The sequence below is a fragment of the Cnephaeus nilssonii genome (genome assembly GCF_951640355.1).
Source record: "Cnephaeus nilssonii genome assembly, chromosome: 14".
Lineage (NCBI taxonomy): Eukaryota > Metazoa > Chordata > Mammalia > Chiroptera > Vespertilionidae > Cnephaeus > Cnephaeus nilssonii.
The window spans coordinates 24,670,333-24,683,592 of record NC_137085.1 but is presented as its reverse complement, the minus strand read 5'-3'; the positions used below and the strand labels follow the sequence as shown (position 1 = coordinate 24,683,592).

General features: G+C 38.3%; 1 pseudogene across 1 annotated transcript in view; it reads right to left on the bottom strand.

Annotated features, from left to right (window-relative positions):
- The window catches only part of LOC307111148 (serine/threonine-protein phosphatase with EF-hands 1-like), a 142,519-nt pseudogene that overhangs the window by 87,835 nt on the left and 41,424 nt on the right, over window positions 1–13,260 (bottom strand). The gene's annotated exons all lie outside the window — the stretch shown is intronic.

Genomic DNA, 13,260 nt, shown 5'->3' with positions numbered 1-13,260 from the left:
ATCCACTGAGCCAAACCGGCTAGGGCTGTTTTCCACTCTTAAGAAAAGTTCAGGAGTCAAAGATCCAGTTACCAACCCTTGCTTTTAACTCCAGTTTTGCTCTGTGATCTTGGACATGTGCTTAGACTCTTGGTACTTTCACTTTAGTTATCTGGCATATGGTAAACTTAGTAAATATTTATTTGAATAAAAAAATAAATATTATAGGATTCTTAGATTATATGATCACTAACCACGGTATGAATTCCAAAGCTTTACCATATTACTCTTATTCAAAGCCTCTCTCAATGAGGAACTTCTGCAGCAAGATGTATATGTATTTCCATCCGAGTCACATAATTTCAACACAAGTCATGGTAATATCATACATGTTTGTCCAAAAAGTGAGTGATTCTTGCATTGGATTAGAACTTGTCCAGGCAAATTCTGCCTCCTACAATATGCTATAGTTGGTCAAAGATAGTTTCCTTGGTCTTGGGGAGAGCTTTTATTAGAAGCAGCCAAATTTTGGTCCCCTTAAGTCAAAATAACACAGAAAGATAGAAGGGGAAAGTCCCCAGACTTTAGCATTAGAAGGATTTAGGTTGCAGGTCCAGTTCTTCTGCCTTCTAGGGATATGTGTTTGAGGAAGTTTTTATCCAGTGTGAGTCTTCGCTTTTTCATCTGTTAACTAGGGATCAAAAACTTGCCTCATCGATGTGCCAAATAAATGAAAAACACACACAAAAGAACCAAACCACTCAATAACTATCAATATCCATTCCTTTTCAATAAGCCCACTATTTTACTTGGTGATATATAATGGATGCATTCCAAAAAATTTGTGTGTGTGCACACAATTTTCCCTGAATTGCATTGTTCTAGTTCATTTTATTTGAGATTTTAGGTTTGAGTATACATTGTTTTGCAGCATGGTGTCTCAGTGTTCTCCATTATCAAATAATCATTTTAGATCTGTATTTACTTTAATTGAAATAAATATGGATATTTGGTCTCCCAGAGTGTTCTAGTCTTCAGATCATTTTGTTGTACATATTGAAACAAGTCATAGTGCTTAAGAGCACTGGAGGCAAACCGTCCAGGCTCTTGCCTAGCTCTGGTCTTACCAACTATGTGGCTTTGGAAAACTCTTAACCTTGTTGTACCTCAGTTTCCTAACCTGCAAAATGGAGGCAGAAATAGTACCTACCTTATGTTGTTATTGTAAGATTTACAACATCTGTAGGTGGTTTATATATGATAGCTATTAGAAATATTTTATTTATTTAGTTAGTTATTTCCAAAACCTGGAACTTGTGCTTGTAAATTATAAAGGTGACGCTAGCAGAAGGCATGCAAAATCCTGGGTTTATTTTTTTAACTTACTCAGAACACTATTCACAAAGCAGTTATTTTAAATGAAGCTCTCCATAGTGTTTTTGAGATTTTCTGGTATATATTTAATTCTATTGCTCTTCCCAAGTGCATTCAATATACTTAGATGGCTTCACAGTTGAATTTTCTCATCTGTTGTGGAATTTACTAAAGATAGTATACAGCTATAAATAAGCCTACTCATGCAACCGTAACCATGGCAACCACCAGCCTTCAACCAGGGAGAGTGGGGCTTACAGGCTGGTCTCAACTTCAAAACAGCCCGATATGTCCCTTTTCAAATTAGACAGCTCAGAATTGTGCTTTGCACACAACATAGCCATTGTTTGCTCTCCGCAGAGTGTCTCTCATTTACTTCCATCTAATATGATTCCTTTCTGACTTTTACACATTCTTTGAAAGCATTCTATGCGGTTCTTAGCTTAAATGACTTAAACTAAGTTCTTTTACCAACAAACAGTGGGTCTTTCTAATATTTACATTTCCTGGGTCTCTCCCTTGCCAAAAACTCTTCAGTGGCTCCCTGGTGGACATAAATCTTGCTATTGCATACATTTTAGCTTTATTTCTCACTCTCCTTCCCATGATACCTTAAACTTCAGGCTCTGTCTGAAAATCCCATGTTCTCAAATGCTGTTCTGTCTATTTCTAAAATCCTCTCCCAACTATCTTATTTGCCTTTCAAATTTTTACTTTTTCTCCCAGCCTAAGCTCAAGTGTTTCCCCTTTGAAATTTTCTGTTATGGTTTGTGTTTTTTAAAAATTCTTTATTGTTTAAAGTATTACATATGTATCCTTTTCCCTCTATTGACCTCTCTCCCGGCCACTCAGACCCCTGAGTACATGCCCTAACCCTCCTGGTGCCTGTGTCCATTGGTTATGATATATGCATCCATGCAAGTCCTTTGGTTGATCTTTTACCCTACCTCCCAACCCCCGCCTACCCTCTGAAGTTTGTCGGTCTGTTTGATGTTTCTCTGTCTCTGTATCTATTTTTCTTCATCAGTTTATGGTGTTCATTATATCCCACATATGAGTGAGAGCATGTGATATTTATTTTTCAACGCCTGGCTTATTTCACTTAGTATAATGCTCTCCAGGTCCATCCATGCTGTTGTGAATAGTAAGAGTTCTCTCTTTTTTACAGCAGGATAGTATTCCATTGTGTAGATGTACCACTGTTTTTTAATCCACTCATCTGCTGATGGGCACCTTGGCTGTTTCTAAATCTTAGCTATTGTAAATTGTGCTGCTATGAACATAGGGGTGCATATATCTTTTCTGATTGGTGTTTCTGACTTCTTGGCATATATTCCAAAAAGTGGGATTACTGGGTCAAATGGGAGTTCCATTTTTAGTTTTTTGAGGAAACTCCATACTGTTCTCCACAGTGGCTGCACCAGTCTGCATTCCCACCAGCAGTGCACAAGGGTTCCTTTTTTTCCGCATCCTCGCCAGCACTTATCATTTGTTGATTTGTTGATGATAATCATTCTGACAGGTGTGAGATAGTATCTCATTGTCATTTTGATTTGCATCTCTCAGATGATTAGTTACTTTGAGCATGTTTTCATATGTCTGTTGGCCTTCTGTATGTCCACTTTTGTAAAAGTGTCTATTTAAGTCCTTTGCCCATTTTTTGACTGGATTGTTTATCTTCCTTTTGATAAGATGTATGAGTTCCCTATAAATTTTGGAGATTAGACCCTTATCAGATATTTCATTGACAAATATGTTCTGCCATGCAGTGGGCTTTCTTGTTGTTTGGTTGATGGTTTCTTTTCCCATGCAGAAGCTTTTTATTTTGAGATAGTCCCATTTGTTTATTTTCTCTTTAGTTTCCATTGCCCTAGGAGCTGTATCAGTAAAGATATTGCTACAACATATGTCTGATATTTTGCTGCCTGTGGATTCTTCTAAGATTTTTATGGTTTCCTGTCTTACATTTAAGTCCTTTATCCATTTTGAGTTTATTTTTGTGTATGGTGTAAGTTGGTGGTCTAGTTTAATTTTTTTGCATGTTTATGTCCAGTTTTCCCAATACCATTTATTGAAGAGACTGTCTTGATTCCATTGTATGCTCTTGCCTCCTTTGTCAAATATTAATTGAGCATAATGGCTTGGGTCAATTTCTGGGTTCTCTGTTCTGTTCCATTGGTCTATGTGTTTGTTCTTGTGCCAGTACCAGGCAGTTTTGAAAACTGTGGCTTGATAATATAGCTTGATATCTGGTATTGTTATCCCTCCAACTTTGTTCTTCTTTCTCAGGATTGCTGTGGCTATTCAGGGTCTTTTTTTATTCCAAATGAATTTTTGGAGAGTTTGTTCTTGGTCTGTGAAGTATGCCGTTGGTATTTTAATAAGGATTGCATTGAATCTACAAATTGTTTTGGTAGTATAGACATTTTAATTATGTTGATTCTACCAATCCATGAACACGGTATATTCTTCCATTTGTTTATGTCTTCTTCTATCTCTTTTTTCAACGTCCTGTAGTTTTCTGAGTATAGGTCCTTTACCTCCTTAGTTAAGTTTATTCCTAGGTATCTTAATTTTTTTGGTATAATGGTAAATGGGATTGTTTTTGTTGTTGTTTCTCTTTCTGTGAGTTTATTATTGGTGTATTAAAAAGCCATAGATTTCTGGGTGTTAATTTTGTATCCTGCTACATTGCCAAATTCATTTATTAAGTCTAGTAGTTTTTTGATGGAGTTTTTAGGATTTTCTATGTATAATATGTCATCTGTGAATAAGGAGTTTGACTTCTTCTTTTTCAATTTGGATGCCTTTTATTTCTTCTTCTTGTCTATCGCTATGGCTAGCACTTCTAGTACTATGTTGAACAGGAGTGGTGAGAGTGGGCATCCCTGTCTTGTTCCTATTCTTAGCGGAAATGGTCTTAGTTTTGCCCATTGAGTATGATGTTGGCTGTAGGTTTGTCATATAAGGTTTTTATTATATTGAGGTATGATCCCTCTATTCCCACTTTGCTGAGAGCTTTTATCAGGAAAGGGTGTTGGATTTTGTCTAATGCCTTTTCTGTATCAATTGATATGATTATGTGATTTTTGTCTCTCAACTTGTTTACATCATGTATCATGTTTATTGATTTGCGGATATTGTACCATCCTTGTATCCTCAGAATAAATCCCACTTGGTCATGGTGTATGATCTTTCTAATGGAATGCTGGATCAAATTTGCTAGTATTTTGTTGAGGATTTTAGCATCTATGTTCATCAGAGATATTGGCCTATAATTCTCTTTCTTTGTAGTGTCTTTTTATCTGGTTTTGGGATTAGGGTAATGCTGGCTTCATAGACAGAGCTTGGAAGGGTGCCTTCTTGAATTTTTTGAAATAGTCTGAGGAGGATTGGTTTTAGATCTTCTTTGAATCTTTGGTAAAACTCCCCTGTGAAGTCGTCTGGCCCAGGACTTTTGTTTGCTGGAAGTTTTTTGATTACTGCTTCAATTTCCTCCATAGTTATTGGCCTTCAGATTTTTAGATTCTTCCTGATTGAGTTTTGAAAGGTCGTATTTTTCTAGGAATATGTCCATTTCTTCAAGGTTGACCAGTTTGTTGGAATAGAGTTGTTCATAGTAATTTTTTTTGCAATCCTTTGTATTTCTGTGGGGTCTATTGTTATTTCGCCTCTTTCATTTCTAATTTTGTTTATTTGGGTCCTCCCTCTCTCTTTGCTTCTTGGTGAGCCTGGTTAGAGGTTCATCAATCTTTTTTATCCTTTCAAAGAACCAGCTCTTGGTTTCATTGATCTTTTGTATTTTTTTTGTCTCTATGTCATTTATTTCTGCTCTGATCTTTATTATTTCCTTCCTTCTGCTCACTTTGGGCTCTTCTTGTTGCTCTCTTTCTAATGCTCTCTTTCTAATTCTTTAAGTTGTAGAGTTAGATCATTTATTACCAGTTTTTCTTTTTCTTTCTTTCTTTCTTTCTTTCTTTCTTTTCTTTTTTTTTTTTTTTTTGAGGTATGCCTGTAATGCTATGAACTTCCCTCTCAGGACTGCTTTCACTGTGTGCCATAGATTTTGGATTATTGTAGTTTCATTGTCATTTGTTTCCAGAATCTTTTTTTTTTTTTAATTTCTTCTTTGACCTCTTTGGTAACCCAATCATTGTTTAATAGCATGCTATTTAGCCTATACGTGTTTGAATTTTTTAATTGTTTTTATTGTAATTGATTTCTAATATTATGCCATTGTGATCTGAGAAGATGCTTGATATGATTTCAATTTTCTAGAATTTGAAGAGATCTTGCCTGTGACCCAATATGTGGTCTGTCTTTGAAAATGTTCCATGTGCACTTGAGAAGAATGTATATTTTGTAGCTTTGGGGTGAAATGTCTGAAGATAACAAGTCCATCTAATCTAGTGAGTTGTTTAGGATTGCTGTTTCTTTGTTGATTTTTTTTTTTGTGTAGAGGATTTATCCAGTGATGTCAATGGGTATTAAAGTCCCCTACTAATGATTGTATTTCTGTCGATCTCTCCCTTGATATCTTCTAGAAGTATTCTGTGTATTTGGGTGCTCCTTCATTGGGTGCATATATATTTACCAGAGTTATATCCTCTTGTTGTATTGATCCCTTTAGTATTATAAGGTGGCCTTCCTTGTCTCTTGTTATGGCCTTCACTTTGAGGTCTATTTTGTCAGATATAAGTATTGCTACGCCAGCTTTTTTTTCATTTCCATTTGCCTGAAAAATATTTTTCCATCCCTTCACTTTTAGTCTGTGTGAGTCTCTTGTTCTGAGATGGGTCTCTTGTAGACACCATATATATATATGGATCATATTTTCTTACACATTCAGCCACTTAATGTCTTTTGATTGGAGCATTTAATCCATTTATGTTTAAAGTTATTATTGATAGGTACTTGTTTGTAGCCATTTTTATTCTTTATGCCTGTGTTCCTTCTTCCCTTTCTCTTTCTTCTTTTTACAACAGTCCCTTTAGCATTTCTGGCTTGGTAGTGATGCACTTTTTTTTTTGTCTGCAAAGCTCCTGATTTCCCCTTCAATTTTGAATGATAGCCTTGCTAGATAGGGAATTCTTGGATTCAGTCCCTTGCTTTGCATCACTTTGTGTACTTCATTCCATTCCCTTCTGGCCTGATGTGTTTCTGTTGAGAAATCACTTGATAATCTAATGGGGGATCCCTTGTAGGTAACTCTCTGTCTCTCTCTTATATCCTTTAAGATTCTCTCCTTATCATTAATGTTTGGCATGGTAATTATGACATGTCTTGGTGTGGGTCTTTTGGGGTTCATCTTGTTTGGGACTCTGTATTTGTGTGACTTTTTTCTTTCCCAAATCAGGGAAGTTTTCTGTCATTATTTCTTCAAATAGGTTTTCTAATCCTTGCTACTCTTCTTGTCCTTCTGGCACTCCTATTTTACGTATGTTTCTTCATTTTATGTTGTCCCAAAGCTTCCTTAGGCTCTCTCCAATTGTTGTTCATATTGGGTGTGTTTTTCTGCCCTGTCTTCTTACTTGCTAATTCAGTCTTCTAGTCTACTGTTGAAACCTTTCCTTGTTTTTTTTTCTTTTTCTTTTTGTCTGTTTGTTTTATTGTAGCTATATCATTCTTCATTTCCCCTCGATTCTATATAAGTTGTTGATTTTCTCATCCATCTGGTTTAGGAACTGTATGACCCTTATCTGAATTCTTTTTCTGACATACTGCATTTAGTTCCTTTTCTGGTGATTCCTTTCATTTAGTTCCTTTTCTGGTGATTCCTCCTTTTCTTTCCTTCGGGAATTGTTTCTTTGTTTCCCCATTTTTGCCCTCACAGAAGGGTCCAGGCATCAGGTAGTGCAGGGCCTGTGGCTGAAGCAGCGGGCTTGACAGGAGTGTCACGCACTCTGAGACTCACTGGAGTGGCCAGGCGCCAGGTAGTGTGGAGTCTGTGGCTCAAGTGGTGCGTTTGCGGGACAGGAACACACTCTGTGGCTCACAGGAGGCTGGAGTCCTGACATCTGTGGGTCTGTGGGTAGCAGGTATTTGGTCGAAGTGGCTGTAGGGCCCCGGATGGTGTCTGAGGCCAGCCTGGGTGGTGGTGACAGCAGCTTACCCCTTCAAGATGGCTTGGTTTCTGTTATGGTGTGGTTTTAAGGTTAATTTAATAAATATAGAAGCCAATCAATTCTTTGCTCACAGGAATGAATCAAAGAAATTAAGTATATTTACCTTACTAGGTACTAGCAAATGAAAAACAAAACAAAACAACAACAAAAAATCCAAAACTTTATTTTTAAAAATGGATGGAAATTGCAAATGTTACTTAGTCTGTCGCAAAATAGAAGGTGCTCATGATTTGATATTTTTCTTTAAATGAATGTGGCTGGTGAGAGTTATAAATGCAGGTATTTGGTGAAAGGTGTTGGGTGGGCATTGGTGTGATTGCCCACCCAACACACAAAAGAACTTACAAACTTTGGTAAAGAACAAAATAAATGAACAAACAAAACAGAAACAGACTCATAGATATAGAGAACAAAATGATGGTTGCCAGATGGGAGGAGGCTTGGGGGCTGGATGAAAAAGGTTAAGGGTGTAAGAAGTTAAAAAAATAGTTGTGGGATGTAAAGTACAGCATAGGAAATGTAGTCAATAATATTTTAATAACTATGTATGGTCCCAGGTGAGTACTAGAATTATCACGGAGATCACTTTGTAAATTATATAATTGTCTAAGCACTATACTGTGCACCTGAAGCAAATATAAAATAATAAAAAAGAACTCTATTGCATGATGAATAAGATAACAGATTATTATTAGGGAATTCAAAGCCCTTCAAAATCTAACTTTGGTCTAGACACACTTCATATTCTTTGTATTAACAGTGTATACCTCTGCTGATGCTCCTTATTCTACTTGGAATACCCTTTTCTACTTTTCTATATGCTAAACTCTTATTGATTCCTCAATTGTCATTTCAATATTACCTTCCCTCTTCTTCAAGAATAGAAAAATGGAGAGTTTTCCAAACTTGGTTGTACATGGAATAACCTAGGTAACTTTAGCAGTCCCTCAGTTTTCTATTCCACCAGAGTTATTTCTTCTTGACCTTATCTCTTGAAGAAAGCATAGCTGAAGACCTCATTCACTCTTTGGGGGAAAACTGCAGTAATGTCTTAACTAATCCCCTTTCATCCAGGCTCTTCCCTGTCAACTGTCTTGACCAATAATTGTTCTTTTTTTCTCCTCTGTGCTGTTAGGGGCATTGTAAAAATTGTTGTTACAGAACTTAAAATTATTTATTTGTAAATTCACCTCTATTTAAGACTATGAGCTCTTTTTGGGCAAGGTCTGTGTCTTACTTCATTTGCACATCTGGCTTCTTGCAGTGTTCAGGAATATAATAGGTACTCAGTTTGTACAAAAAAAAAGGAAATTTGGAGAGAAGTACTGTAGATAGTATTTTTGAGCCTACTTTAAAAGTGTGATTGAAAGCAATCTCTAAAAATGTCTATTCCAAGAATTTAGATAAATAGGCAGATATGAATATTAAGAAAATCTAAGACACATGAATTCATACATCATGGTGCAGCTGTCATAGATAGTACTGGAGGAGTTTTTGAAGATTAATACTTTAGTAATTTCTTAATTTCTTCAATAAAATTTTCTAATTCTCTGCCCAATCCTTTTCTTTCCTTCCCCTTCCATATTTGCTTTTAAACTAAGCAACTATTGTGTCATGTCCTAAGATTGGAACACCATAATTGGGTTAATTTCTTACACACAGACTCTTAGATCACAATGTTCCTTGGAAAAGAGAAAGTTGAGAAATTAAATAGAGATATTAAATTCTCTTTGCCAGAGAGGTGATGAAGAATGCTTTAGGGGATATTATAATAATTCTGAAAAGAAATATGATGATATAAAATGCTAAAAAGAAATCTGAATTTAATCTGTGTATTCTTTATGATTAAACGGAAAATTAAAACCAGCTTAATAGTCATGCTGTTTAAGCGTTTTGTGGCATTGTAATGGCATATTTCAAATTTTAGTATCAAACTCATTATACTATATTTTAAATATCTACATTTTGCCATAACCACAAAATCATTAAAATGTGCATTATCCTTTTCTTGTGGGAATTATATGCCACTTTTTATTTATTAGCCTTGAGGCATGTTTTGGGGTACTTGGTATTGCTATTTATGATCCAAAGTAGACAAAATAAAAATGCATTACAGTTTCTTTTACTTGTTAAAATTTAGATAATTATATAAGACATTTCTTTTTAAATTTTATTTTGTTTTCTTTTAAAGGAAATGACATCTATCTTGTTGCTATTTATAGAAGTGATGCAGGTTAATTGTTTAACATTTTGAAAGCAAATAAGAGCAAAACAAAGTAAAAATCTCTCATAATCTCATAACCCAACATTTTATTTTATATTTTACTAGGGGCCCAGTGCACAAATTTGTGCACCTTGAAAGGAACTGTGGGCCGTGAGACTGTGGTGGGCACAGGGGCAGGTCTCGGCCCATCTTTCATGGCCCCGCCCAGTCCTTCCCGACACAGCCCCCAGTCTCCTCTCTGCCAGCAGCCCTGCTCCCGCCAATGCCACTCCCACATGCTGATGGCACCAGCCCTGCTTGTACCCGCTGATGGCGTGGAGTGATTGGGGCTGGCACCAGCAGTAGGTGCGAGCATGGCCAGCACCGTCAGTGGGTGTGAGCAGCAGCTGCTGCCCTGATCGCCCCTCAGGAGCAGGGGGAGGTAGAGAAGTGCTCAGGGGCAATTGGGGCCAGCAGCCGCTGCTCGCACCAGCTGATGGTACCAAGTGATTGGGGCCGGTGTCATGCTGGCCGTGGGTGCGAGTGGCGGCTTCTGCGCCAGCAGCAGGTGTGAGTGGGGCCAGTGTCGGCAGCAGGTGCGAGTGGCGGTTGCTGGCCCTGATTGCCCCTCAGGAGAAGGGAGAGGTGGAGAAGCCCTGAGGGGTATTTGAGGCCAGCAGCCACTTCTCGCACCCGCTGATGGTGCCAAGCGATTGTGGCCAGTGTCAGGTGCTGGCAGTGGGTGAGAGCAGCGGCTCTGGCGCCGGCAGCAGGTGTGAGTGGGGCCATTGCTGGCAGCAGGTGCAAGTGCCATGCGGGACTGTGGCGCATAGGAGTGAAGAATTTTCAGTAACCACCAGAGACTCATCCTGATGACAGCAACTGGCACCCCGCCTTGGTCTGGTGCCCTTACTCACCTGCTCCACCATCCTGCTGCAGCTGATACCCACCATGTTCCGCACTCTGCTGCCTGCTGGCGACGCCTGCCATGTTCCATGCATGCGTCCCCTGGTGGTTGGCACACATCATAGTGACCGGTTGTTCTGCCGTTTGGTCTATTTGCATACTAGGGTTTTATATATATATATATACACTAGAGGCCTGGTGCACGAATTCGTGCATGGGTGGGGTCCCTCTACGTACCCAGGGATCAGGCCGGTTGGGGCCAGCTGGGTGGGGGGAGGTACTGTGGGATGTTGACTGTGGGAGCACACTGACCAGGGGGAAGCTCCTGTGTTGAGCGTCTGCCCCCTGGTGGTCAGTGCATGTCATAGCAACCGGTCGACTGGTCGATCGGTTGACCAGTCGTAAGAGTCATGTAGGCTTTTATGTGTGTGTGTGTGTGTGTGTGTGTGTGTATATATATATACCTTTTTTTCTATATAAAAGGCATATCTTACAGATATTGTTACATAGTTGCAAATTCAAATATAAACTTGTATATTCAGTGGAAGTCGAGGAAGGGATAAGACATGTATTAGCTTAGTACCATCTTGTCCAGAAATCTTGCACAATAAGATTTCTGAACAAATGAGTTGAGAATGAGAAGGAACCAGAATCAAGTTACCACATGAAAGCAAGGAATACAGGTTGGGGAGTGGGGTGGGTCATGTTGGCTAATGTCAGAGACAGCAGAATCAAAAACTGGAAAGAAGGGGAGACACAAAGGCGAGGCCCATGGTCTGGAACAGGCAGGGCCAGAGACCTAAGGGACTCTGAGGGACCGTACATTTTTTCTTTTGTCCCATTCTATTTGTCATCAACTGTAAAAGAGAGTGCTAGAGATAACCTGTCACTCCCTTCTTTCACGGTACTGATCAAAGGCAAATGCTCTAATCACTTCTCAACTTTACAGTGTCTTTATTTCTGAAGGCAGAGTTTATCATTGTGACCCTCAAAGAAAAAGGGGATTGGCAGTGGAAAGTTTAAACCTCAGGTTATGATTAGTTGGAGGTGTGTGCACCATTGGGATAATTGATACTCAATTCTCTTGCAACTCTCAGGCACAACTGTTGCCTATATCTACCTTTGTGTTAATATCTATTAAACTAGACATCCCATAAGAGAGCTACCAAAAAGCCCAGTTTACATCCCAAGTAAAATGAGGTTCAGGTAAGTTAAATTATGTGTTAATGAAGAAGTACCGATTTCAATTCAGGTCTTTTGACCATGAAGGATGCTGCATGATTTTTAAGAATCTTTGAACTCACTGAGATGAATTCTGAAATATTAAAATTATGGGAACTCTGTAGGTTTTAAGGGTGTGAACAAAATCCTATAATGGGAAGAACAACTTCAATTATGGAAGTAATTTCCTTAAGATTTGGTGTCATTTGAGATCAGTCTGTTCAAGAAAGATTTTCAGAAAATTGCCATAGGAAAATTATGGATATTTGGATACTTTTTCAACTTATTTTTAATTGATTTTTTACAGAGAGGAAGGGAGAGGGATAGACAGTTAGAAATATCGATGAGAGAGAAACATCGATCAGCTGCCTCCTGCACACTCCCTACTGGGGATGTGCCCTCAACCAAGGTACATGCCCTTGACCGGAATCGAACCTGGGACCCTTCAGTCCACAGGCCGACGCTCTATCCACTGAGCCAAACCAGTTAGGGCCATTTTCAATTTTTAAGGCTTTATGTTCCTAGGAGAAGAAAAAAAGCTTTGTCCTCTCACAAAACAACTCTGAGGCACTAAGGTAGACCAGAAAAAGTGTGGGCTTTGGATGGAGACAAATGGGTTGTGGTCCAAGATCCAAATTTTAGCAACACCATTATCTATAGGCATTGGGTATAATAATGTTTCTGAGTCTTTGAATTTTGACATCTGTACAAAGGGATACTAATTCCTTTCTCATTAAGTTGCTGTGATGATTAAGTAAGATTATGGATTATGAAAAGCTGTTTAGAATGTTGGTTACTGTTAGACAACAACTATTACTATATAGTGAAAAAATCATTCTTCCAGAAAACACCAGATGTTATTCTTGGTTGTGTTTCAAAGTGCACTAAATGTGGTTGCATCCTCGGGGTGATTGCTTTGTAAACCAGGTGTGAAAAGGAGGCACTTGACCAGAGAGTATCAACAGTCATATCAGCCAACTTCCATAATTCTAGACCAACTCCAGGTACCTGGCCCTCTAATGGTTGAGAAAATTATAATTTAATTCCTATTTGCAGTTAAACAAAATAGACAAGAGCATCTGCCATTGCCTAGTCACTGTCAATTTGTCTGCTCTCTGTATAATTTATAGCATTTCAGTTGATTGTCTCCACATCTCAGCTTGGAATAGCCTGAAAAGAATTTCTGTAACCTTGGCCAAATATTGAAACAATCAGTAGAAAATGCAGATCACCTTTTACTTAGATACGCAGTGAACTGTGTTTTACCATATCTGGCTTCACCTTTGTAAAAAATCCTTGACCCACAGAATAAAATATAAGCTCTTTAAAGGTGTACATAAAGGCCTTCGCAAATTAATCTCTGTGGCTTCTGCCCCCATATTTCCTCTTCCTTTCTCTATGCTTTCTGCATTCTAGTCACGATGGCTTCTCAGGGTCCCTAACCCCTCAATC